The 27,197-nt window shown below is 40.1% G+C and overlaps 2 protein-coding genes across 6 annotated transcripts in view; one reads left to right on the forward strand and one right to left on the reverse strand.

Moving 5' to 3' along the window:
• Positions 1-6,014, reverse strand: part of HMG20A (high mobility group 20A) — an 80,779-nt gene extending 74,765 nt beyond the window's left edge. For 2 of the 3 annotated variants that reach the window (XM_049905495.1, XM_049905497.1), the window contains exon 1: positions 5,448-6,014. The gene's annotated coding sequence lies outside the window, so the exon portion shown is untranslated. The remainder of the gene's footprint in view (positions 1-5,447) is intronic. The other variant, XM_049905494.1, reaches the window with a different exon arrangement.
• Positions 6,015-6,277: 263 nt separating this feature from the next.
• PEAK1 (pseudopodium enriched atypical kinase 1) overlaps positions 6,278-27,197 on the forward strand; it is a 270,601-nt gene continuing 249,681 nt past the window's right edge. For all 3 annotated transcript variants that reach the window (XM_049852705.1, XM_049852706.1, XM_049852707.1), the window contains exon 1: positions 6,278-6,431. The gene's annotated coding sequence lies outside the window, so the exon portion shown is untranslated. The remainder of the gene's footprint in view (positions 6,432-27,197) is intronic.

A 27,197-nucleotide genomic window follows, 5' to 3' on the forward strand; every position in this document is an offset into this window, starting at 1 on the left:
CAGCCACAGCTCTCAACCACTACGCCACCAGGGCTTCCAGCCGGACCTAGTCACTTGTATTTCCCTCTAGGATCTGAGGAAGAACTATCGCCATCTTGCTTTCTTCTAGTCTCATCCAAAATTCTCCATCTTTCAAATTTAGGTCTTTCTCTCTCTCCCTTTTTAGATATGATTCACATACATAAAGTTCACCATTTTAAAGTTTACAATTCAGTGGTTTTTTGTATATTCACAAGGTTGTGCAACCATCAACACTAATCTCAGAACATTTTCATCACCCCAAAAAGAAACCCGATACCCATTAGCAGTTATTTCCCCCCACCCCACCCAGCCCCTGAAACCACTAATCTGTCTCTATGGATTTGCTGATTCGGTATAAATGGATTCATACAATATGCAGCCTTTTGTATCTGGTTTCTTTCATTTAGCACAATGTTTATCTGTGTTGTAGCATGCATGACTACTTCATTCCTTCTTATAGCATGGTATGGCTATACCAAATTTTGTTCACCCACTTATCAGTTGATGGACATTTGGGTTTGTTTCTATTTTTTTGGATATTATAAATAACGCTACTGTGAACATTCACGTACAAGTTTTGTGTGAACATGTGTTTTCAATTCTCTTGTGTACATTCCTAGGAGTGGACTGCAAGTTAAGTATCTCTTATTACCCAAATCTATTTGGTTTCTGAGTTTAGATAGCAGGGGATATCTCTTACAATGCAAACACCTCTATAACAACCTTCATGCCCCACCTCCACTCACATTCCTGCAGTCTTCAGAGACTACACGTTAGTTACAACTTACATGTTTCCAATTAAATTGAGGGCAGCCATCAGTTCTTACAGTTCTGATCATATAAAAAAAAAAAATTTTTTTTTTTTATATAGTGGGAACTTAATATATACCCATTGACATACTGACCTCTAAGATGCCCACAAATGAGGGGATGATAACTTATCACCCACTCTTTCATTCAATAGATATTTGACTGTCTATTGTATACGGAGCTTGATGCTGGGAATAAATAGTGGACAAAAGTTACTGTTTAGTTTCATCATACCCCAAGTGCCTAATCAACTCCACAAATATTTACTGAATACCTACGATGTGAAGAACATTGTGCCAGGTGTGACAGCAGACACAGAGAGGAACAAGATATAGTCTGCAGGCTCTTACTGCAGGACATAAACTACACACACAACAACATAAATAAACTATAGCACTGGATACTAAATGGCGTAAGAAAGGTACACAATGCTCTGGAGAGTCAAAGGACAGTGGTTTCCGAGAGTGGAGAGAGAAGAGAGATGCCAGGAAATACTTCTTGAAAGTGGTACTTGAGAAAGGACCTCAAAGAAAGTGGCATTTTGATAGATGGGGATTCCTAGGGGAAAATGTGTTACCAGTAGAGAAAAACAGCATGAGCAAAGATAGACTGGATACAGTATAGAATTTTTTTTTTTTTCAGAGACCAATCTAGTTTGGTATGTGAAGATGGGTAATGAGAGATATTGTTATACTGTAGAGGATCTTGAATGTTAGTCTTAGTATTTAAATAGGTACCCTTGGGGGGTTCAGACGGTTAATGCGCTCTGATGCTTACCTGATGGCTGGAGGTGCCTCGATAAAAAGTCCTGGTGATCTACTTCTGAAAAATCGGCCATTGAAAATCCTATGGAAGACAGTTCTACTCTGACACTGGTGGAGTCACCATGAGTTAAGAACTGACTTGATGGCAATAAGCTAAAAGAATGATTTATAAGTCTTCCTGTAACAATTTAAATGACTTTATTAATTCTTTAACGCCCTTGAAACTTTCCTATTATGTATATTTTCCAGTTTTAAAAGTAATCATGGAAATTAGTGATTTCTCCTTGCCACAAAGAACAAAAAATAAAATCTTGGCAGCTAAGTGAGTATGCTAATAGGGGGAGAAAGGTATAATGTCAATAATTCTAGCACTGCATCCCACCCTCTTGGGAATATGTAAAGCTTAAACAGCATGTGGGCAAATCTCAATAGCCAAAGAAGTAGAACGAAGACTGAGGCAAAAATAATAGCATTTACTAAGCTCTCAGCACCAGTCATCATGTCTGGCGATTTACATGTAAACCCCTTATCCACCAAACAACTCCAGTTAGGTTTTCGGAAACAGGCTCAGAGACGTCAAATAAATTGCACAAGTTTACCAAGCTAGTACCGTAGAAGAAAAGACCTGATGATCTGCTCCTGTAAAGATTACAGCCTAGGAAACCCTACGCAGCAGTTCTACTCTCTCATTTGGGGCTGCCATGAGTTGGAATCAATCTGGGGCACACAACACCACCACAACCCTCAACCCCATCACAAAAACTACCACCACCACCAAAATAACAAACAGTAAAGCAATACTGTAGTTGTAGAACATTAGCAAGATTTTACGAAGATGTTGACATGTCATGGGGTTGGCAAGCAATGTCACAAAACAGTACATGTATGAGAAACTAGTTTGCTCTATAAACCTTCATCAAAAGTACAAAAAAGTTATTAAAAAACATTTTACAAAAAAAGGTAGACGACAGAACCCAGGCACGTTTGCATTATGTATAGCACATAGCACTCTATGGATAATCAAATTTCAGTGAAATTGAATCCAGAATTTTGACCTGTTTTAATATTTCAAACTGCTGTGAACAGTGTCCCATAACTACTTTTGGAAAAAAAAAATGGTTATACAATCTAAGTGCTCTTAAAAAAACTGATAGTTCTTTTACTACAGATGACATGTGATAGAAGGAAATTCTCAAATTCATTCACTCAAAGAAATAACACAGTGCACTTAAAAATTTTTTTATTTTCTAATTTTGATACCATGTTTCTGTCACAATATGCAAAGAAAACTGCAACAAAGAGTACTTAGGGGTAAAAAATCTTTGGAAGACAGCAAGATTCCTCACAGAAACACTTTTAAAGAGAATAAAACATGTCCCACAGACTTTTCTTCTCCATTTTTCACAAGCTTTGCTAATATTTCTACTTTGATGGAACCAATGAATAACCGCCACTTATAACAAAACAGCTTCTTTCAGATATGTGTTTTATATATTGCTTTCGTATGAACAGACAGTTCTTCAAGCTGCTAAAGTCTTAGCTGCAGCAATTTTTCTTATTACTATTATACTGAATTTCTTCCATAGAATGTCATGAAGACCAATTTAATAAACTCCTTTGCCTTTCAAAGATAGTTTCCAAAAGGCAATGCTGCAGTATCTCAATCGATATTTTAAAAGAATTAAAAAAATCTTTTTCATTTAGTTCCATAATCCTTCCATATTTCGATAACTCCCAATAAAAAAAAATAGTATAATTTGCTGGGGTAACCGTGCATTGTCTTCTACATTACAGTGATAAAGAAGACAGTGAATACCTCTCTCTAATTAATTTATTGATACTTACTTGGACTAGACTATAAGTAGCCCTGTCTATATGTGCCTAACCTAATGCAGACTTTATTTTGTCTTGCCTGTTCAATCAGCTGCTGAAGCAGATCTTTGATTTTTCAAAAGTTAACTTATTGATTTTAGAGACTTAAGCTGTTTTTTTTTTCTTTTAAGTCTACAGAAGATTAGAAAATGTATTTTTCCTCCTTACTGTAACATTTATATACATAGGGTCACTGTGAGTCGGAACCCATTCAATGGCAACGGGTTTGTTTGCTTTGGGTGTTATTATTGCACAATCAACTCTAAACCAAATGGCTTTTTAAAAGCTAGAATTAAAGTAACTGCAAATTCTGAAGATAGATTAACAATTCCAAAGGAAAAAACACACAGGCTTTTACTGCTTTAAAAAAATTCCTTAAGGAACCCCTGAGACTATGGCCCCCGGGAAACCCTGCTCACTCAAAACTGAAGCTACTCCTGAAGTCCACCTTTTGGCCAAAGACTAGACAGGCCTATAAAACAAGTAATAACACACTTGAGGAATTCGAATATAGGAGACCAAATGGGCAATACCTACCCAAAAGGAAAGATGAGAAGGCAGGAATGGACAGGAAAACTGGACACATGGACATGGGGAACCCGGGGTGGAAAGACAAAGGGGGGGAGTGCTGACACACTGCAGGGATGGCAAACAATGCTACAAATAATTTGTGTATAAATGTTTTAATAAAAAACTAATTTATACTGTGAGCTTTCACCTAAAACACAACAAAATTAAAAAAAAAAAATTCTTGAAAGACGTTATAGTTCCAGGTTCATTCAATAGATATCCATTCCAAAATTACTAAAATCATTGAGATTTTACAAAGTAAGCTCCTAGTAAGTAGATTTCTTCAGCACATACACAAGAACAAGTGTTGTGATCCTTGACAACAGAAGCTAAAGAATCAGAATTGTTGAGTGTTTATTCCACTTTACATAGTTCCCTAGAAAAAAAATGACAATATAGGAATATAAAGTTCATTCTTGTTTATCTTTTGCCCTTTTTGTGTTCATTTTTTTCATTCCTTAAATTCTGAGCTGAGTTTCATGACCTTTGGCACCATGCTTCAAAACCACAAAGAACAGATATCATTTTTAAATCGGTGAATTTCGATTACAAGGGGGAAATGAATTGAAACACAACTTGCACAAATACTACATGTCAACTACGTGTAAGAATTTTTAAGGCTGAGGAAGTTGTTCTCAGGCACAGGACAAAACCTGTAGCCTAAAATCTAAGAATTAAAGATGCCAATTATACTAGCTAAGGTAACATCAAATATTTCACTACTTCATTATATCACTTTCCCTCTGGCGAAGTAAAAATGCCTTATAATTTATGAAAGATTCAATCCTCTAATACACCGTCTCCTTAAAAGAGTAGCTACAGCGTTCTCGAGGCATGTCAAGGCAGAGACCACCATCCCTCACTCAGTCAAGGTTGGACTTGAGTACGGGAGCATGGGTGGACAATCCATGAGTCACACAAGCAAAACACGCCGTCGCTTAGGGAATTTTAACAAGGGTTTTCATATTCTTTGAAGTAAGAATACATTAAGAAAATTTTGTTGGGGAGGAAATGTCCCATCTTACATGTGGAAATAAAACACATTTAACTGGAGGCGGGTGATTAGCACGACTTGGTGGGACAACGTAACTTCTTATATAAAACACAATCCCAAAACTCTAAGATATCATCGATGCAAACAGCACCACCCACCACCTTTTTAAGCCCTCATCCGACCTGGAAGCGGGTTCCACAACCCCAAACTATCCCCCTACCCCCACAGGAAATGCGTTGTTTTCCCCTCCCCCATGACAGGTTTCCTCCCCTCCCCCAACCGGAAGTGAGGCGCCCCCATTTAGTTAGTCTCAAACCGAGGCAAACCAATAACAACAACGGCAATAGAGGCATGATCTTCAAGCGTAGAAGGGCACCTCAACTACGGCCACCCCCAGCCTCGCCTTGCTTACTGACCTGCTGATGAAAAGGGCAGGCAGGGGCCTGGGGCCTAAAGAAAGTCCTTCGCACAGAGGACAATTCCCTCAGCCCCTCTCAAACGCCTTCATTCTTCGCACGCCGTCCTCTCACAGTTTGACAAAGATTCCTCCGCAGCACTTTATTTGGTGTCCTTTCTTTCCCTTTTACCTAATCGCTTAATCACCTTCCTATAGGTAACTTCTCTTATCACAGTAACAATTAAAATTGTCCCGATCAGTAGAAAAATGAAATATTATTTCCGATACCTTCAGAAAGATGAAGGGATTATTTTGTTCAATTGCGGCGAAGGACTACGTGAATACGCACAGAGAGACTCAGTTCACGAAGGCTTCTGGGAGTTGTAGTTTCGCTTTTATCGCTAACAGGCGCAGAAAGTAGCGGGACTTGAATTGGTTATTACTACACTCTGGAGTCCTTGAAAACACAGAGTATGTATTCGACGGCAGGCTGACAAAGAAGATTCGGAACTCAAATAGGCCAATAACTTTGTCCTGTTTTTCTTCTGGAACTTAATTGAATCTAAATCTCCCCTCACGAGCGCTAAGGTCCCGGTCGTCCTGCCCTCTGGCTTTGGCCACGCCCCCCTCGGCCAATCGAGCGCTCTCTACGTCTCACCCTCTGACGGTGGGAACCGGAGAGGAGGGGATTCGCGGCGACTCCTCCCACGGGGTTGAGGCTACAGACGATGGGGCGAGAGGCCGAGGCTCTGGGCGCGCGCGCGTGCTCGCTCCCGGGCAGAGCTTGAAGAGGGCGGCGCGCAGGGCTGGGAGGAGGCGGGCGGGCTGGTGGGCTGGGCGGGTGGCGAGCGGCCGGGAGCGCGCGGTGGACTCGGCGGCGGCGAGTAGTTAGTTAGTTGTTGTTAGTCAGTGTCAGTTGCTCGGCGGCGGCGGCCGTGGTCGCCAGGAAGGGGACGGGACAGCCGGCGATGGTGGTCCCCGCGGCGGCGTGTGCGCCCTTCAGGTAACGGGGGCAGGGCTGCACGCGTCCCTCCGCTCGCCTCTTCTCACACGCCGGCTGGTGGGAGCAGGGTCTCCGCGGGGTGAGGGCGCTGACCCGGGGGAATCCGGGCGGGGCGGCGGGGGTCTGGCTGGCGCCGCCGCGGGGGCTTGGGCGGCTGGTGCGTCCCGCCCGGCGCGGGCTCTCCGGCTGCGGCTGCCATCGCACGCTGCCGGCCCTAGTGGCCCCGCCGCTCGGGGGCCCGCCGGCGCCGCGCGCCCCCTCGCGCCCCCTTGCGCCCCGGCCGCCCCTTTCTTCCCCTTCCTTCGGCGGCGGCCCCGGTAGCGCGGCGCCCCCCAGAGGAGGGAAAGTTGGGACCTGGCGGCGAAGGACGCCCCGGGCGCGGCTGGGAAGCTGCGGGGGAAAGCGAAGCCTGGAGAAGCTGTACGCGGGGGAGGCTGGGGCAGGAAGGGCTTCTCTCGCTCCTGCTAAGTCTGCACGGTCGTCCCGCTCCCAAACCGGGGAGGATCCGGCGCAACCTCCCCAGCCGCGTCAGGACGAAACCCAGGGGCTCTCTGCTGGCTCCCTTCGCGCAGCGGCTGGTGAGCCCCCAACATGCTGGTTGACTCAGTGGTTTGAGGGATTTAAGTGGTTCGGTTGGTCCGTTTGTTTCTCCTTTGCCCTTTGACTCATCCTTTCTTGCAACTTTTCTTTCCTATTTCGACGAGGACTTGCTGCCCAGAATTTCCCCTTCGCAGGCACCATCCGCCTGAAAGGTTGCTTTTCTCTTTCATCTTGTGACTACATTAAAGACTGCTGAGAGCAACAGGAAAGAGGGACTCCCCCCTTAAATGTTACTTTCTTGCAATCGGTTGTTTTTTTAAGATTCAAGTTCGGGAATTTGAGAGCTGTGGAATGGGGTTATTGGAAGGCTGGCGTTGAGGGGTTAGTGATGAGTTAGAGGAAAACTATGATTTCATCTTTATTACATTTATCTTCTGTCTCGGTTAAATGTGGTAAGATTATACTTTGAATTGAATACTTGGAGACTTACATGAAAGACTATTTTTAGGTCCTTGGATGATGTATATGAACAGCTTTTCACCTGAATTGGGATTGTCTTGAGGTTTTTGTTTTGAGGCCTGCTTACTGATTATTATTCACCCACAGAAGTGATGTGTGTTATAGTGTCTGTGGCAGGAGAACTCATATTGCTCTCTGCAGTGTGGAAGTGAAAAACGTCAATTATCCACAGGGGTAAAACTTTCCAGGAGCAATCTTGGCTACTTGCTTCATGATGGCTTCTCCTGTAATCTCAGAGCATTTCTAGATATCTCAATTCACTGACTGCCCTAATTACTTTCTGAAGTATCTGGCACTTCTTCTCTTTGGTGACTCATTTAGTAAACTAATGGCAGGTATAGTACACTTTCTTGCTTTCAAAGATGGGAGTTATAGCCTCAACGCAGAGATTAATGGTTAACAATGGAAGCAGAATTCATGCCATTGCTAGTGAGTTTTGGCTATGACAAGCTCCCAAACTATGCGAAAAAACAAATAATCTTTCCATAGATGTCAGAGAGGAAGAGAGGGAAATATGTCTTTATTTTGGAGACTTTAATATGATTATATTATGTGGGAAAATGTCAAATTATTTTCTTTAAGGCTTTTTGATGTGTAGAGGTTGTGTCCCCTCCATCCCCCACTTAGGGACTGACATCTGTGTTTGGTTAGGCTCCAGGATGGGAAGAGAAGTGTTTTTGGGAAAGGAAAAGATAAGATTGCTTTGAACTATTATACTATGACTATTCGTTTTACGGAAACCCTGGTGGTGTAGTGGTTGAGTGCTACGGCTGCTAACCAAGGGGTTGGCAGTTCGAATCTGCCGGGTGCTCCTTGGAAACTCTTATGGGGCAGTCCTACTGTGTTCTATAGGGTTGCTATGAGTCGGAATCGAGTTGATGGCACTGGGTTTGGTTTTTTTTATTCATTTTACCCAGCGATACCATAGAGAAACTGCCATGAAGTGTTCGTACCCCATTAACATTCTGTCGGAATGCACTTTTAAGAATCTACCCTGAGGCCTGTAAAGAAATAATACCACTTTATAACTGTTTCCTGACAATCACATTAAAAAATGTGTTCCTGGAATGCATTATATATGTATTCATATAAACGTTTATCTTTGTACATTTATGGTAATGTAAATATTTAAGTCTGTGAGCTTAAAAACTTTTATTTGCTTATTTGCATGCATGTTTTTCAACATCTAGCAGTGCCAACCATATTTGCCAAATAAGCATCAGCCATAAATTCATGCTTTGGCACATTTCGTATAATAACTCTTCTAAATTGCTCCGTGGTGCAGCATCATGAGATTAGCGTTTATTTCATGAGAGAGTTTTTCTTTTTTTTTTTTTTAACTGTAGTGATGTACTGTTAAAGTGGAATAGGTGGTGGGCTCTAGCTGTTTGTGTTGAAACCTGCCAAATCATATTCTTGTTGGATGGATTGTTTAAGTAATTTAGGACCCAAACTGTGGCCCCTGGCATGCCAAGGGTGAGTTCAAGGCTTCACATCACTGCTGCAAACCCCTTTTTTCACTATAAGAGGCAGGTGTGTGTCATGCACTTAATTTTCTTATTGCTGATGTCTTGATGGTAATTTCTCCCCGCCCCCCAGTCTTTTCATGACTAGAGGTCCTGAGAAAGTCTAGTCTCCTTCACTGCCTGTTTGTTTTCCTTGGGAAACTCTTTGGAGAATGAGAAATTCTGTGAATTTTCAGGCCAGAATAAGTAGCTCATATTTATTTGGCAAATGTTTTGAGTTCCTTCTAAGTGCCAGGCATGGTGGTAGGCCCTGAGTATATGTTGAATGAGATCTCCTTCTGCAAGGAGCTTATAGTTTAGTGGGGGAAATATAGCTGATAGTTTTTAATAATTATAATATGGCGTGATGTATGACAGGGATGCACACAGGTTCCTGTGGATGGAAGAACAGAGAAAGGGTAGCTGATTCAGATTTGGGGTCCTAGGGAGTGTCCTGGAATGCATCTTAGTGGGTTACCTGAACTAATCTTGAATAGTAGGTAGGAGTAACTAAGCTCAGAAAGAGCGGAAGGACATTGTAGACCTGCACAGTCCAATGGAAATCTAATGTGGGCCTCGTAGACCTGCACTGTCCAATGGAAATCTAATGTGGGCCACATATGTAATTTTAAACTTTCTAGTAACCATATTTAAAAAAGTAAAAAAAAAAAAAAAGTGAAATTAATATAGGGCACTTCTACCCTGTCTTGTAGGGTTGCTATGAGTCAGAAATGACTCGACTGCAGTGGGTATGGAATACGGTATTTTGTTTAATCCAACATATCTGAAATATTGTCATTTCAACATGTAATCAATATGTTGTTGTATGCTACTGAATCTATTCTGACTCATAGCAATCCTGTAGGGCAGGTAGAGCTGCCCTATAGGGTTTCCTAGGCTGTAAACTGTATAGAAACAGATTGCCAGGTCTTTTCTTCTGTGGCACTGCTAGTGTGTTCCAACCATTGACCTTTGCATTAGCAGTTGAGTGCCTAACAGTTGTGCCATCAGGGCTCCTGTAATCAATATAAAAAGTGTTACTGACACTGACATTCTTTTCACACTAAATCTTCAAAATCTGGTGTGTATTTTATAGTTACAGCACATCTCAATTTGGACATGTCAGATACTAAGTAGCCATAGGTAGACACAGTTTTAAGGAACTTAGTTTTAAAAGCTCAGCATTTAGTGAAAAAAAATTCCATTGTGCTGTGATAGAATCAGATTTGTGTTTTAGACCTATGTTATATTGGCAGTGCAGTGAATGCTGGGTTAGGGAAAGGCAACACAAAGCAAAATTAGTTAGGAAGCCATTTCTGGTGAGAAATGATGAGAGATATGGAGGAGGGGGTGGATGGATGAGACATTTAGAAAGTATTATCAACAGGACATGGTAAATAATTACATTATGGAGTTGAGCAAGACTAAAGATCTGGGATGATTCCCACATTTCTGTTGTGGGCTACTAGGTAGATGGCAGACAGCCTAAGAGAAGCTGACCAGACAGACCAAAGATGAAAAAAGGAAACTAAGAGATTTGCCGTAGAAGCTGAGGGAAGAGAATATTTCAAGGACCAGGAGTGGCTCAGGCCATGAGGAAGCCAAGCAAGATAGAGACTGAATCAAGTCTCTGACACTTGGTGATTGAAATGTCAGTTTGTGACTTTACCTGGAGCAGTTAGCTACATTGTAATGCTCTGAGGGGGTTGGAGAGTGAATGACAGCCAAAAGTGTAACTAACTGAGAAGGATACAGTGTTTTCAACAAAGGACTCTGAAGGAGAGAGTGTAAGTAGAGTCAGATGCAGAGGATTTAGAGAGAAGCCTTTTTTTTTTTAATTTTTATTTTTATTGAGAGGCACTTGGGCATGCTTATATAGGGGCTGGAAAGAACCCACAGAGAGGAGGAATTGGAGAGAGAGAGGAAGAGAAAAGATAAATGAGAGAGAATGAATGTGGGGTGTGTGTGTGTGATCCATAGAGCTGAGATTATTTTTTTTAATAGTTTTTATTGAGCTTTAAGTGAACGTTTATGAATCAAGTCAGTCTGTCACATATAAGCTTATATACACCTTACTCCATACTCCCACTTACTCTCCCCCTAATGAGTCAGCCCTTCCAGACTCTCCTTTTGTGACAATTTTGCCAGTTTCTAACCCTCCCTACCCTCCTATCTCCCCTCCAAACAGGAGATGCCGACACAGTCTCAAGTGTCCACCTGATACAAATAGCTCACTCTTCATCAGCATCTCTCTCCAACCCATTGTCCAGTCCCTTCCATGTCTGATGAGTTGTCTTCGGGAATGGTTCCTGTCCTGGGCCAACAGAAGGTTTGGGGACCATGACCACCGGGATTCCTCTAGTCTCAGTCAGACCATTAAGTCTGGTCTTTTTATGAGAATTTGGGGTCTGCATCCCACTATTCTTCTGCTCCCTCAGGGGTTCTCTGTTGTGCTCCCTGTCAGGGCAGTCATCGGTTGTGGCCGGGCACCATCTAGTTCTTCTGGTCTCAGGATGATGTAAGTCTGGTTCATGTGGCCCTTTCTGTCTCTTGGGCTCATAGTTATCGTGTGACCTTGGTGTTCTTCATTCTCCTTTGATCCAGGTGGGTTGAGACCAATTGATGCATCTTAGATGGCTGCTTGTTAGCATTTAAGACCCCAGATGCCACATTTCAAAGTGGGATGCAGAATGTTTTCATAATAGTATTATTTTGCCAATTGACTTAGAAGTCCCCTTAAGCCATAGTCCCCAAACCCCTGCCCTTGCTCCGCTGACCCTTGAAGCATTGAGTTTATCCCGAAAACTTCTTTGCTTTTGGTCCAGTCCAGTTGAGCTGACCTTCCGTGTATTGAGTACTATCCTTCCCTTCACCTAAAGTAGTTCTTATCTTCTAACTAATCAGTAGAGCTGAGATTTTTGAGGACATAGGAGGGGATAGGATCCAAGGCATAGGGAGAAAAATTGGGTTTGAGGAGGAGGTAGTCTTCCTTTTCCAGTGGGCAGGATGGAAGGAGGTTAAGATGGATGGCGGTGTAGATTATAACTGTCTAAAAATTTTTTTGCAGTATTTCAGAAGAAATTAATTTTTTAATAAAAATATCCCTGTAGTTAGTTGTAACAACAAAAACGTTTTTCATAAACCCCAGTTACATGTATCAATATACCTACAAGGCTAAAAATCTATGCTAGTTTACTTCTTGAACTTTCTAATGCTTTCCTGTCAGAGCTGTCATTATCACCCAATTACAATGATGCTTTGAATCACGTGGCTTCATCTTGCCAGTGTTTTTATAGTCAATGATTTTGTCAAAATTTCTAGTGTTTTAGGTACAACATTGTTTGTAATTAGCATGGGGAGGAAAGTGACACCATGAGTTACCACATTGGGTGACACCAACCCTAGTGATGCCACTGATCAAACTAAGAAATTAATATTGGTATGGAGCTATCAACTAAATTCCAGACTTTATTTGGATTTCACCAGTTTTTCCACTAATATCCTCTTTCCATTCCATGATCTAAAGCTGGACACCATATTGCTTTTAGTTGTTGTGTCTCCTTAGTCTCTTCCAATCTGTGGTTTTTCTTGGTCTTTGCTTGTCTTTTATGACCTTGACACTTTTGAAGACTACTTTTTAAGTATTGTGTAGAATGTTCCTCAACTTGATTCTGTCTGATTTGTCATGACTAAACTGGGGTTATGGCTTTTTGGGAAACCCTGGTAGCATAATGGTTAAGAGCTATGGCTGCTAGCCAAAAGGTAGGCAGTTTGAATCCACCAGGTGCTCCTTGGAAACTCTGGGACGATTCTACTCTGTCCTATAGGATCACTATGAGTCAGAATTGACTTGACAGCAATGGGTTTGGTGTTTTGGTTTTTATGGCTTTTTGAGAAGAATACCACAGACGTGTGTATCCTTTTTATCACATCATAGACGGTGTGCGTGATATCAAAGTAACATCACTGGTGAGTTAACCTTGATCACTTTGTCAAGGTGGTTTCTCTCAGGCTTCTCCACTATAAAGCTGCTATTTTTCCCTGTTAATAAAAGCAAGTCATTAAGTTCAGCCACACTCAAGGGGAGAGGAATTCTGCTGCACTTCTTGGAGGAGCATTAGGGAATTTATGGACACGTAGTAAAATCATCACAGTAGTTGGTAAGTATTTTAGGGGAGACTCTAACGCTAATGGTGTTCTACTGCTAAAATTGTATTTTCCTCATTCTTTCTACATTTATTAATTGGAATTCTTCTGTAAGGAAAGTTTGTCCCTGTTTGTTTTATATCAGTTTGAACTCATATTCATTTTATTGCTATCATATTTTTATTAATGCTATCATAATTTGTTGTCAAATGATTCCAGCTTTGGTTATTGGGAGATCTTCTAGGTTGGCTTCTGTGTCCCTTTGACATGCCCGGATTTTTTGTGTATGTATGTGCGTGTACACGTCTTTACTCTCTGGCACTACTAGATGCTTCAGGCTCCTCTTTTATTTTTCTTGCCCCAGTCCTAGAATCAGTCATTTCTCCAAGGAACTCTGGTTCCTTTTATTGGAAAATTGGGCACTTCGAAGCCACAATCTGGGTGCTAGTTACGCTCATTCCTACTGAAGTGTCCCTGCTTCTAGGGTCGCTCAGTGGACAAAGTTGGGAAATAAATGTATATGCTGTTGTCAGTTGCCGCCAGGTCAGTTCTGACTAATGACAATCCCATGTGTGGAGTAGAACTGCTCCGGGGGTTTCCAAGGCTGTGACCTTTCAGAAACAGATCACCAGGCCTTACTTCTGAGGCACTTCTAGGTGGGTTTGAACCACCAGTTTTTCACTTAGTAGCTGAGAGCTGAATCGTGTGTCCCACGCAGGGATCCGACATGTATATATACTAACCTGCTTACCTACACATCTATATTTATTTCTGTTTCGATTAAAAGAAACATGTTTTCATCCTGATAACCCTGACTCTAACTGGATGTATTTTGATCCAAATAGATTTGCTAATGAATTGAACGTGGCATGTGAAAGAAAAGGAGTCAAGGATAGAGCCAAGATTTTTGGCTTGAGCAACTGAAAGGATGCAGTTGTCATTAACAAGATGGGGAAGGCCCAGAGCAGGTTTCTGGGGAGAGTTCAGGGGTTCTGTTTCAGACTGGTTAAATGTTTGAGATGTCTAATAGGTATGCTAATAATAAAGATGCCAAGTTCAACAGTTGGACACATAAGTCTGGAGTTCAGAGGAGAATGATCCAGGCTGGATATATCTGGAAGTTGTCAATGTATGTAAAAACCATGAGACTGGATGTGATCATCTGAGGAGTGAGTATAGACAGAGAAGAGAAGAGCTTCAAGGATTCACCTCTGGGGCATTCTGGTCAGAGAGATGAGGAGGAGCAGTTCTGCATAATTCTAAGGGCGGGGGTGTGACTATGGGATGAATTTTGTACCCGTCATTAATGAATGCATGTTAAATACCTGTCAGTTGGAAGGCATGGAGCTGTGTTTGGGGTTAACGCTGCTGTCCTCTATAAATTTGCAGTTGAAGATGAGGCAAATGACAGACTTAAAAAGAGAATAGCAATGAAAGATAAATACCAGGTAGTGGTACAGATAGAGAATGTAAACGTGTTTTTTGGAGGACATAAGAAACAATGACCTCAGACAAGTACCAGCTACTTATAAACGCTGATGTAAGCATGTGTCACCCAAGAAGCTTGTCAAGGTTTCATGCACACACTAGTAATTAACAGCCAGCAGAAGACGCCTTTGAATTATGATGTTGTTGAAAAATATTGAGTATACCATGGACTGCTAGAAGAACGAACAAGTCTGTCTTAGAAGAAGTACAGCCAGAGTGCTCCTTGGAAGCCAGGATGGTGAGACTTTGTTTCATGTACTTTGGACATGTTATAAGGAGGGACCAGTCCCTGGAGAAGGAAGACATCATTCTTGGTAAAGTAGACGCCCAGCAAAAAAAAAAAAAAAGGAAGACCCTCAAGGAGATGGATTGACACAGTGGGCGCAACAGTGGACTCAAACATGGCAATGATTGTGAGGATAGTACAGGACCAGGCAGTGTTTTGTTCTGTTGTACATAGGGTCACTATAAGGTAGAACCTACTCGACAGCACCTAACAACAATAGCCCAGTGAACTGAGGTTGTAGTAAAATATTTTTATTTCAGCCCCTTTGCACTAAAGATGGATAGGTAGGCTTTCATTGTCAGCTGCAAAGAGGTAGCATAGCATGAAGTAGGCAGGAAGCACCTATCTAGTAATTACTTAAGTGTCAACCACTTTTTAGGAACTGTAAGAGAAGTAAAGGTTTATCTCCTTGCTCCTTAGGGGGCAGAGAATCTCAGGATTCCAATCTCAGTTCTACCTGAGTGGTTGGCAAAGCTGTTATCATTTGTATGTACCAGGTGCTGTATTTACTAGTTGTGAGAAACATGAACAGAATCTATATGCTGAGTGGAAAGAGCCTCTGCCTTGAGTGCAAAGACTATGTCTTACTGGTAAATTTCCTAGCACATAGTGGGTACTGAAATGTTTGTGCCTTTAAGTTTGTACTTTATAAGGATCAAGTGCAAATATTTGACCTTATAAAGTAAGACATGAACAGCTATTTAATTTGTTTAAGAAAACATACTAAAACTTAAGTCGTCTAACGCAGAGCTTAGGCAGAATAAAATGAATCAGTATGGTGATATCCTCATTTTGACTCAGCCAAACAAAGAATTTTGCTGTTGTTTGTTGCTATCGAGTTGGCTCTGACTCATGGTAACCGCATGTACAACAGAACAAAATGTTGCCCGACCCTGTGGCATCTTCACAATCATTAGTATGCTCAAGTCCATTGTTGTGGCCACTGTGTATTTTGAGTGCTTTCCAACCTACGTCCTCTGCCTCCAACATTATACTGGACAAAATTCTGTTGTGATCCATAGGGTTTTCATTGGCTAATTTTTTTGGTGGTACATCACCAGGCCTTTCTTCCTAGTCTTTCTCAGTCTGGAAGCTCAGCTGAAACCTGCCCTCCCTGGGTGACTCTGTTGGTATTTGACATACCAGTGGCATAGCTTCCAACATCATATCAACATACAAGCCATCACAACATGACATTGGCAAATGGATGATGGAAACAAATGATACTGCACTTTAAAAATAAGATCACTATTATTCAAGTAGCTCATAAGCCTGCCCTTCAGCAGTGGTCAGGAATACTAGTTCAGGAGTCAAACTGGCTGGCTTTGAATCCTGGCCCAGATTCTTACTGCAGTTTGACCTTAAGTAGGTTTCTTAGCTGTGCTTCTCTTTCCTTATTTGTAAAATGGGGATGTTGTTGTTGTTGTTAGGTGTCATCGAGTTGGTTCCGTCTCGTAGCAACCTCGTACAACAGAATGAAATACTGCCTGGCCCTGTGCAGTTCTCATGATCGCTGATATGCTTGAGCCCATTGTTGCAGCCACTGTGTCTGTCTGTCTCGTTGACAGTCTTCCTCTTTTTTTTGCTGACCCTCTCCTTCACCAAGCGTGATGTCCTTCTCCAAGGCCAGATCCCTCCTTATAACATGTCTAAAGTACGTGACACGTAGTCTCGCCATACTTGCTTCTAAGGAACATTTTGGCTGTACTTCTTCCAAAACAGATCTGTTTGTTCTTTTGGCAGCCCATGGCATATTCAACATTCTCCACCAACACCATAATTTAAAGGTGTCAGTTCTTCTTCAGTCTTCCTTATTCATTGTCCAGCTTTTGAATGCATGTGAGGCCATTGAAAACACCATGACTTGGATCAGCTGCACCTTAGTCTTCAAAATGACATCTTTGCTTTTGAATACTTTAAAGAGGTCTTTTTTAGCAGATTTGCCCAATGCAGTGTGTCTTTTGATTTCTTGACTACTGCTTCTGTGGGTGTTGATTGTGGATCCCAGTAGAATGAAATCCTTGACAACTTCGGTCTTTTCTCCATTTATCATGATGTTGCTTATTGGTCCAGTTGTGAGGATTTTTGTTTTCTTTATGTTGAGGTGTAATCCATACTGAAGGCTGTGGTCGTTGACCATCATCAGTAAGTGCATCAAGTTCTCTTCCTTTTCAGCAAGCACGGTTGTGTCATCTGCGTAACACAGGTTGTTAAGGAGTCTTTCTCCAATCCTGATGCCCTGTTCTTCATATAGTCCAGCTTCTCCGATTATTTGCTCAGCATACAGATTGAATAAGTATGGTGACACACCTTTCCCTAACATGCACTATTCCTGAATTTAAACTATGGAGTATCCCCTTTTTCTGTCCAAACATCTACTTCTTGGTCTATGTAGAGATTTTTCTTAAGCACAATTAGGTGTTGTGAAATTCCCATTCTTTGTAATGTTATCCATAATTTGTTATCATCCACACAGTCGAATGCCTTTGCATAGCCCATAAAACACAGGTAAACACCTTTCTGGTATTCTCTGCTTTCAGCCAGGATCCATCTGACATCAGCAGTGGTATCCCTGGTCCACATCCTCTTCTGAATCTGGCTTGAATTTTTCTGGCAGTTCCCTGTCAATCGATGTACTGCCGCAACTGCTTGTGAATGATCTTCAGCAAAATTTTACTTGCATGTGATATTACTGATATTGTTAGATAATTTCCGCATTCTGTTGGATCACCTTTGTTTGGAATGGGTACAAATACGCATCTCTTCCAGTTGATCTTCCAAATTTCTTGACAAAGACAAGCAAACACTTCCAGGGGTGCATCCATTTATTGAAAAATCTCAGTTGATACTCTGTCAATTCCTGAAGCCTTGTATTTTGTGAATGCCTCAAGTGCAGTTTGGATGTTGAACATTGACCACTTCTTTTTGGTACAGTGATTCTGTGTATTCCTTCCATCTTCTTTTGATGCTTCCTGTATCGTTTAATATTTTCCCTGTAGAATCCTTCAATATTGCAACTTGAGGCTTGATTTTTTTCTTCAGTTCTTTGAGCTTAAGAAATGCTAGAGCGTGTTCTTCCCTTTTGGTTTTCTAACTCCAGGTGTTTGCACATGCCATTATAATACTTCACTTGGTCTTCTCAAGCTGCCCTTTGAAATCTTCTGTTCAGCTGTTTTGTTTCATCATGTCTTCTGTTTGCTTTAGCTCTTGATGTTCAAGAACAAGTTTCAGAGTCTCTTCTAACATCCATTTTGATTTTTTCTTTCCTGTCTTTTTAATAACCTCTTGCTTTCTTCATGTATGATGTCCTTGATGTCAGTCCACAACTCGTCTGTCCTTCGGTCGTTAGTGTTCAGTGCGTCAAATCTATTCTTCAGAATTCTCTAAATTCAGGTAGGGTATACTCAAGGTTGTACTTTGGCTCTCTTGGATGTGTTCTAATTTTCTTCAGCTTCAGCTTTAACTTGCATTTGAGCAATTGGTGGTCTCTTCCACAGTTGGCCCCTGTCCTTGTTCTGACTGATAATATCGAGCTTTCCCATCATCTCTTTCCACAGTGTAGTTGATTTGATTCCTGTGTATTGCATCTGGTAAGATCCACGTGTATAAAAAAAAAAGTCACTGTTTATGTTGTTGAAAAAAAGTATTTGCAATGAAGTTGCCATTGGTCTTGCAAAATTCTGTCGTGTGATCTCCGACATTCTTTATATCACCAAAGCTGTCTTTTCCAACTACCGATCCTTCTTCATTTCCAACTTTCGCATTCCAACCACCAGTAATTATCATTGCATCCTGATTGCATGTTTGATCAATTTCAGACTGTAGAAGTGGTAAAAATCTTCTATTTCTTCATCTTTGGCCTTATGGTTGGTGCATAAATTTGAATAATAGTCGTATTAACTGGTCTTCTTTGTAGGCATGTGGATATTATCCTATCACTGACAGCGTTGTACTTCAGGATAAATCTTGAAATGTTCTTTTTGACGATGAATGCAATTCCATTCCTCATCAAGTTGTCATTCCTGGCATAGCAGACCATATAATTGTCCGATTTAAAATGGCCAATACAAGTCCATTTCAGCTCACTAAAGCCTGGGATATCAATGTTTATGCATTCCATTTCATTTCTGAAGATTTCCAATTCCTAGATTTATACTTCGTACAGTCCACATTCCTGTTATTAATGGATGTTTACAGCAGTTCTTCTCTTTTTGAGTCGTGTCACATCAGCAAATGAAAGTCTCGAAAACTTGACTCCATCTATGTCATTAAAGTCCACTCTACTTTGAGGAGGCAGCTTTTTACCAAGTCATATTTTGAATGCCTTCCAATCTGATGGCCTCTTCCAGCACTATATCAGACAGTGTTCTGCTGCTATTCATAAGGTTTTTACAGGCTAATTCGTTTCGGGAGTAGAGTGCCAGGTCCTTCTTTCCAGTCTACCTTAGTCTAGAAGTTCACCTGAAACCTGTCCACCATGGGTGACCCTGCTGGTATTTGAATATCAGTGGCATAGTGTCCAGCCTCACAGCAACATGTAAGGTCCCACAGTACAACAAAGCGACAGACGCATGGGGGTCATCTACGTTAGGTAGACTCTTTCTTAGCTTTTAGAGAAAAGTTTTTGTCTTGCTTCCTTACCTCTACCTCCCTGAACTACTTTGTTTCCAGCAACAGCAGAGAAGCAGGGAAACTATGCTTACTCATGAATTCTTTATTTTCATTGTTCAAAGTTAGCGTCCCCCATAATTCATAATTTTGTAAGTAGATTCAGTTACTTTTGTTAGTATAAGACAAGGTGCCATGGTATATACCTTTTAAGTGTTGTGGAATAATGAGTTGAATATTTCAAATGCTGAAAAACTGCTTTGCTCCCAGGTGTGCAACAGATTTTAGGATTTTATTTAGGCAAGAAGTAGGTGTGATTGTGGGAGTTTGTGTGAAGGAAGATCGAAGGCATTGGAGAAGCAATAGAAAGTATTTTCCTAGTAATGGTTCTCTTTCTGCTGTGAAATTTTAGTTTTGCAGCAGTATCCTTAAACTATTTTTCAATATTTGCCTGTTCGGGACTGACTGCATCTACAATGTTAAACCTCACAACTAAATATTTCAAGTAAACTGCCAGATTTCAATTCAGCTATCAGAGCTTGTTGATTTCCAGATTCAGAGAAGAAGTTCATATAGTCTAAGAGCAATGAGAGAGAGACAGGAGAAACCTTAGGTCTTCTACGTCATGTAAGAGCCCTTTTTCATACAGATGTAGCTCGTGGAATGATCCACGTAAATGATGATGTAAATCTCATCAACAGCATAGAAATAATTTAGGAGTATGGTAGTTACTATTTTTGGAAGTTGTATGTTTTGGGTTCTTTGATTATTGACTTGGATTTTATTTAAAAAAAAAAGATTAAACCTATATGAATAAAATTGAATCCTGTTAAAATGCAACTTGCACCTCTTGTCAGTTTTGCATTCCATATGCCAAGCAAAAAATCTTGTTATCTAGAGATGGATTTGTTTTGTATTCTTTTGTAAAAGTTAACTGCAGGGCTTTGGAGCTGCATGAACCCTGATCTTCTCTTATCTACTATAGGTCTGCATGGTCTGGGTTTACATGGACTGACTGCGTGACTAGGAGACTGAGTCCTGCAATACACAATCACTTCACTCAAATTCTCTTTCTTTTTGGCTGCAGATCTAAAATGGCATATTGATATTTCATATTATGCCACACATGTTTTATGGTACGAAGAAGGTAATTTTTATTGTAATAAAATGGAAAAGTGCACAGCAAGTATAAAAAAGGAAAAATCAGTTATTCTACCATTCAGGGATAACCAGTACCAATGATTTGGTGCCTAATTTCCCCGTATTTTTGTCTATACATTTCAAAATACCTAATAGGTATCATATTATGTGTAGTAGAGATACAGGGTACATAGCAGTCAGATTTTAAAGTCCCTGCATTGGCAAAACCCCGTGCATCTGTCATTTTGTTGTACTATGGTGGCTCACGTGTTGCTTTGATGCCAGAAGCTATGCCACCGATATTTCAAATACCAGCAGGTTCACCCATGGTGGACAGCTTTCAGTGCAGCTTCCAGACCAACACAGACGAGGAAGAAGAACTGGGCAGTCTTTTCCAAAAAAACTGGCCAGTAAAAGCCTTGTGAATAGCAGCAGAACATTGTCTGATACAGTGCCAGAAGATGATAAGCCCCTCAGGTTGGGAAGCAGTCAAAATATGACTGGGGAAGAGCTGCCTCATCAAAGTAGAGTCAACCTTATTGATGTGGATGGAGTAAAGTTTTTTGAGACCTTCATTTGCTGAGGTGGCATGGCTCAAAATGAGAAGAAACAGCTGCAAACAACCATTAATAATCGGAATGTGAAATGTATGAAGTATGAATCAAGGAAAATTGGAAGTAGTCAAAAATGAAATGGAACACACAAAGATTGGTATCCTAAGTGTTAGTGAACTGAAATGGACTGGTATTGGCCATTTTGAATCAGACAATCATGTGATGTACTGTGCTGGGAATGACAAAATGAAGAAGCATGGCATCATATTCATTGTCAAAAAGAACATTCCAGGATCTATCCTGAAGTGCAGTGCTGTCAGTGATAGTAAGTATCCACATGCCTGCAAGGAAGACCAGTTAATACAAGTTACTGAAATTTACACACCAACCACTAATGCCAAAGATGAGGAAATTGAAGATTTTCACCAGTTTCTGCAGTCTGAAATTGATCAAGATGCGTGGATAATTCCTGGTGATTGGAATGTGAAAGCTGGAAACAAAGAACAATTGGTAGTTGGAAAATATGGCTTTAGTGATAAAAATGACACTGGAGATCACATGACAGAATTTTGGAAGACCAGTGACTTCTTCATTGCAAACACCTTTTTTCAACAACATAAACAGTGACTATACTCGTGGACCTTTCTGAAACGCATACACAGGAATCAAATCAACTACATCTATGGAAAAGAGACGATGGAGAAGCTCAGTATCATCAATCAGAACAAGGCCAGGGGCAGGCTGTGGAACAGACCGCCAATTGCCCATATGCAAGTCCAAGTTGAAGCTGAAAAATATTAGAGAAAGTCCCCAAGCCAAAATACAACCTTGAATATGTCCCACCTGAATTTAGAGGCCGTCTCAAGAATAGATTTGACACATGGAACACTAATGACAGATAACATTGCAAAGAATGGGAATTCCAGAACACTTAATTGTGCTCATGAGGAACCTGTACATAGACCAAGCAGCAGCCGATCGAACCAAACAAAGGGATACTGCATGGTTAAAGTCAGGAAAGGTGTACATCAGGGTTATATCCTTTTAACATACTTAGATTCAATCTAAATGCCGAGCAAATAACCTGAGAAGTTGCAGTGTATTAAGAAGAGCGTACCATCAGAACTGGAGGAAGACTCATTAACTACCTGCGATATGCAAATGACACTACCTTGCTTGCAGAAAATGAAAAGGACTTGAAGCATTTACTGATGAAGATCAAAGACTACAGCTTACAGTATGGATTAACAGTATGGATTATACCTCAACATAAAACAAACAAACAGAATCCTCACTACTGGACCAATAAGCAACATCATGATAAATGGAGAAAATATTGAAGTTGCCAAGGATTTCATTTTACTTGAATTCACAATCAGTGCCCATGGAAGTAGCTGTCAAGAAATCAGAGAATGTATTGCATTGGTCAGTTCTGCAAAAGACCTCTTTAAAATGCTAAAAAGCAAAGATGTCACTTTGAGGACTAAGGTGCGCCTGACTCAAGCCAGGGTATTTTCAGTTGCCTCATATGCATGAGAAAGCTGGACAATGAATAAGAAAGACCGAAGAAGAATTGGTACTTTGAATTGCGGTGTTGGCAAAGAATATTGAATATATCATGGACTGCCAGAAGAATGAACTAATTAGCATCTGAAGAAGAAGAGCCAGAAAGCTCCTTACAAGTGAAGATGGCGAGACTTCATATCATGTACTTTGGATATGTTATCCGGAGGGACCAGTCCTCGGAGAATGACATTATGCTTGGTAGAGGGTCACTGAAAAAGAAGAAGACCCTAAATGAAATGGATTGACACAATGGCTGCAACAGTGAACTCCAACGTGGCGATGATTGTGAGGATGGCGCAGGACAGGGCAGCATTTTGTTCTGTTGTACATAGGGTCACTGTGATTCGGAACTGACTTGACAGCGCTTAACAACAGCAAGAGCATAGGCAAGCGATCAGGAATAGTCAGATTTACCTTTCAGTGTAGTAAGCTAGTCATTATGAGAGGCATGCAGGAGCTGAGAATAGCTGAGGGGACAGTAGGGCATGCTCATTTCTGCAGATGCTCTTCATTTAGTGTGATTGGTATTTTTCTTTCTTTTGTGTTGCTAAATTAGATTTGAGTAAGTTAAAATCATGTTTGAAACAGCTCTACTTTTTAATAATTTCATATCCTGCTTTTTTGCTGATAGTATAACAGACATTTTTCATATTGTTAGAAAATAATACCTCCTCCCCTCTCTCCATGATTACTCCTGACATATTGAGACATTGCCATCATATAGGGTATGTTAGTAGGGTAAACCAAACCAAACCCATTGCCTTCAAGTTGATTTCGACTTACAGCGACCATACAGGACGGCATAGAACTGCCCCATAGCATTCCCAAGAAGTGCGTGGTGGATTTGAACTGCCGACCTTTTGGTTAGTAGCCTTAGCTCTTAACCATTGTGCCACCAGGGTTTCCAGTTACTAGAGTAGAACCTTGATATTCTCAAAGAATTTGTCTGGGATCTCTTGGGCATATCTTAGAGTATTGCTGCTAGAAATAATTCAAGCCACATAATGTGATTCCAAAATTTCTAGTAGCTACATTTCAAAAATAAAACACAGGTGAAATTAATATTAATAATACATTTCTTTTAATCCAGCATAACTAGAACGTTATTATTGTAACATGTCAATATGAAAAATTATTGAAATATTTTATATTCTTTTTTCCTTAGTAAGTCTGCAAAATCTGGTGTGTATTTTTTCATTTATAGCACATCTCAATTCAGACTTACCACATTGCATGTGCTCAGTAGGCACATGTGTCTAGTATTAGCACAGTCTTAGAGCATATCATGTTCCCCATATGACGCAATAAAATAGTACTTTGCAGGTACTCTGGAGAGTATATGAAAAGAAAATGGCAAAGCCAAGTTGTATCGTGGATGCTGAACACACATGAAATATCATGAGAGTTTAAGCCTTTGCCTCAATAAAATTTAGTGTTTCTGTACGTATGGAGTTTCATGTCACCCAACAGTGTTAAATTTACAGTTATTTAAAGGTTTATTGGATATACTACTTTTATCTCAGGATATAGTCAATTTGTAAGATCGATTCTATATTTTAAGGATTTGGGTAATTAAGAGTTTGCAAGTTCACTTTGTGATTTAAGACCTGAAGAGATCTGGAGAGAATACCTTTATGAAGTGAGTAATAGACACACATACACGTATGTATTACATATGCATATATAAATTTTGTTTTTGCACATATATACAGTGTATGTGCATGTACACACAAATTTATCATCATTACTCTTATGAAACAGCAATTAAAATCATTCTGACTTTTTAAAATGAATTGGTAGCACGTTCAGAAACATCCCCAAGGTCACTGATACAAACTGAATATGTAATACAAGAGTATTGAACGAGATTTGCTTTTAACTTAGTTTGTGATCATGTAGGAAATTTCCTTAACATTTCTAAGGTTTATTTTCTTCTGTAAGATATAGTCCTGACCTTTGTTTTTAGTGTGATTTTTATGATCAAATGAGATGAATGGAGACTTTAGGGATATTTCTTATTCATCTTTATATCCCCAGTACTTAGTACAGGGTCTGACACATGGACACCCAATAAATATTGAATTCAAAGGCTGATAATATACAAAAGAACTTTCTAAACTAAAGGTGCTAAAAGTGAAAGCTGTTATCATTTTTATTGTATCTGGTTTGTGTTGTTTCTTCCTATGTTAGCTAGAATGTGAGAACTCTTTGATAATTTTTTACCTATATAGTCAATAAGTAGGATTGCCTGTAGTGGTTGTATTAACATTTTGTTCATTAAATATTTGCTATAAATAAATATAGTTCTGAAAATATGATGCGATATTATCTTATTTTAAAAGATAGTTAACACTTAAATATCTTCTCTTCAGAGTAAACAGAATTTTTTTTCTTTTTGGTTATCATGAGATAAACTTAACTGTTTTCCCTGTACCCAGTCTTTATGAGATTAAGTATCAGCAGTATTTGAGACGCAAATACAAGCTCATTGGAGGCCAAAATTGTTATGATCTACACAGGGTATATGCCTATTCATAGCCAACAGAACACAGGTAAACATCTTCCTGGTATTTTCTGCTTTCAGCCAAGGCCTATCTGGTATCAGCAATGATATCCCTCGTTCCATGTCCTCTTCTGAATCTGGCTTTAATTTCTGGCAGTTCTCTGTCCATCTACTGCTGCAACTGTTTTTGAATTATCTTCAGCATAATTTCACCTGCATATGGTACTAATGATATTGTTTGATAATTTCCACGTTCCTTTGGATCACCTTTCTTAAGAATAGGCATGTATATGGATCTCTTCCAGGTAGCTGTCTTACAAATTTCTTGGCATAGAAACGAGTGAGCGCTTTCAGCGTTGCATCTGTTTGTTGAAATATCTCAGTTGGTATTCTGTCAATTCCTGGGGCCTTGTTTTTAGCCAGTGCTTTTTCAGTGTAGCTTGGACTTCTTCCTTCAGTACCATTGGCTCTTGATCATATGCTACCTCCTGAAATGGTCTAACATTGAGCAATGGATGTAGCCCTTCATAAATGTTTAGTGTAAAAGAAAACAAAATCATAATGCAAGAGCAAATAATGTCCCCCCAAAACAGCATTTCAGAGCCATCTTCATGAAAACATTAGCTTTTTCTAGCATCAGTGACGAATTTCTGTAACTGTCCACTCACAGAGTCATCTATAAGCAAAACCAAACCCGTTGCTGTCGAGTTAACTCTAACTCATAGCAGCCCCATAGCACTGCCCCGTAGGGCTTCCAGGGAGCAGCTGGTGGATTCAAACCGCTGACCTTTTGGTTAGCAGCCTAAGCTGTCAACCATTGAGCTACCAGGGCTCTGAGTCATCTATAACAATTGAAAATTCAGATATTCCTCATTTCTTAGAGTATGTTTTATGATAAAGCAGTTCACTTTTAACCCACCCTGAATGAATTAAGGAAGTCTCAATTAAAATAGTGCATGCAGTGTGACAGCCTGCCTTGTAATTTCCTGGGAGAAAGTGAAGAACTTAGGAAGTAGTTGAAGTTGTTGAAGTACTAGGACACCATTAACTAAATGATACACTCTGGGAGTAGTTGGCACAGTTTTGTTTTCATTAAGTTCCCTCATTTCCACTTCTGTCTGAAACCTTTGAGTTTATTTGACTATTGGCAACGGTACAAGTAATCAGATTAAATTTTGTTTTTTCCTCATGACAATAAATATTAAAATTTTTAGTATGAGGAAATATAGCGCAATTTTATTAGAAGAGATATATGCAGTGACAGTGTAGACCGTATGGCTGAGTGACAGATGAGTGACCTATGATCAAATGAAATGATTGGACACAATTAAAGGCAGGGAAGAGGGAAGTTGCCATTTCTTTGATTTTTTTCTCTTATTATCTCCTTTTATTCCCTGATGACCAGATATACATCATCAGCAATTCTATGACTAAAAATCTTCTGCTTGCTTCTACTCTCTTCTGAATTTTACTGTTTGGTATTGTACATGGGGAAGAGGATTGAAATCTTGCCCTTTTTCTTTAATTCTGCTGCTTATTTATTTTACATCAGCTCATTGTTAGCATCGGAAATACTAGTAATAGTTGGTTAAAGCAAGATGTTTACCTGATAACTATTTGTAATGTAATTCTAAAATTAAAAAAAATTAGGCCCTTATAAAAATTCCAATCCAAATCAACAAAACCTTCCTAGAAAAGTAAGACTGGTACCTGTAATATATACCTTGTTGTAGCTCACACATTTGACATCATGCTTTGCGTTAATTTTTGGTTCTTCCATGTCAGTGTCTGATGAAGTTCAAATGAATCTGTGGAAAATAAAAATATGCGTTCATAGTTGATTTGGGCATTTAGCTGAGCCATGGTTTTTGAGTTGAACTTTTAAAAAACAGAAGAAAAGGAACATGATTT

This window comes from Elephas maximus, chromosome 13, assembly GCF_024166365.1.
Source record: "Elephas maximus indicus isolate mEleMax1 chromosome 13, mEleMax1 primary haplotype, whole genome shotgun sequence".
Classification (NCBI taxonomy): Eukaryota; Metazoa; Chordata; class Mammalia; order Proboscidea; family Elephantidae; genus Elephas; species Elephas maximus.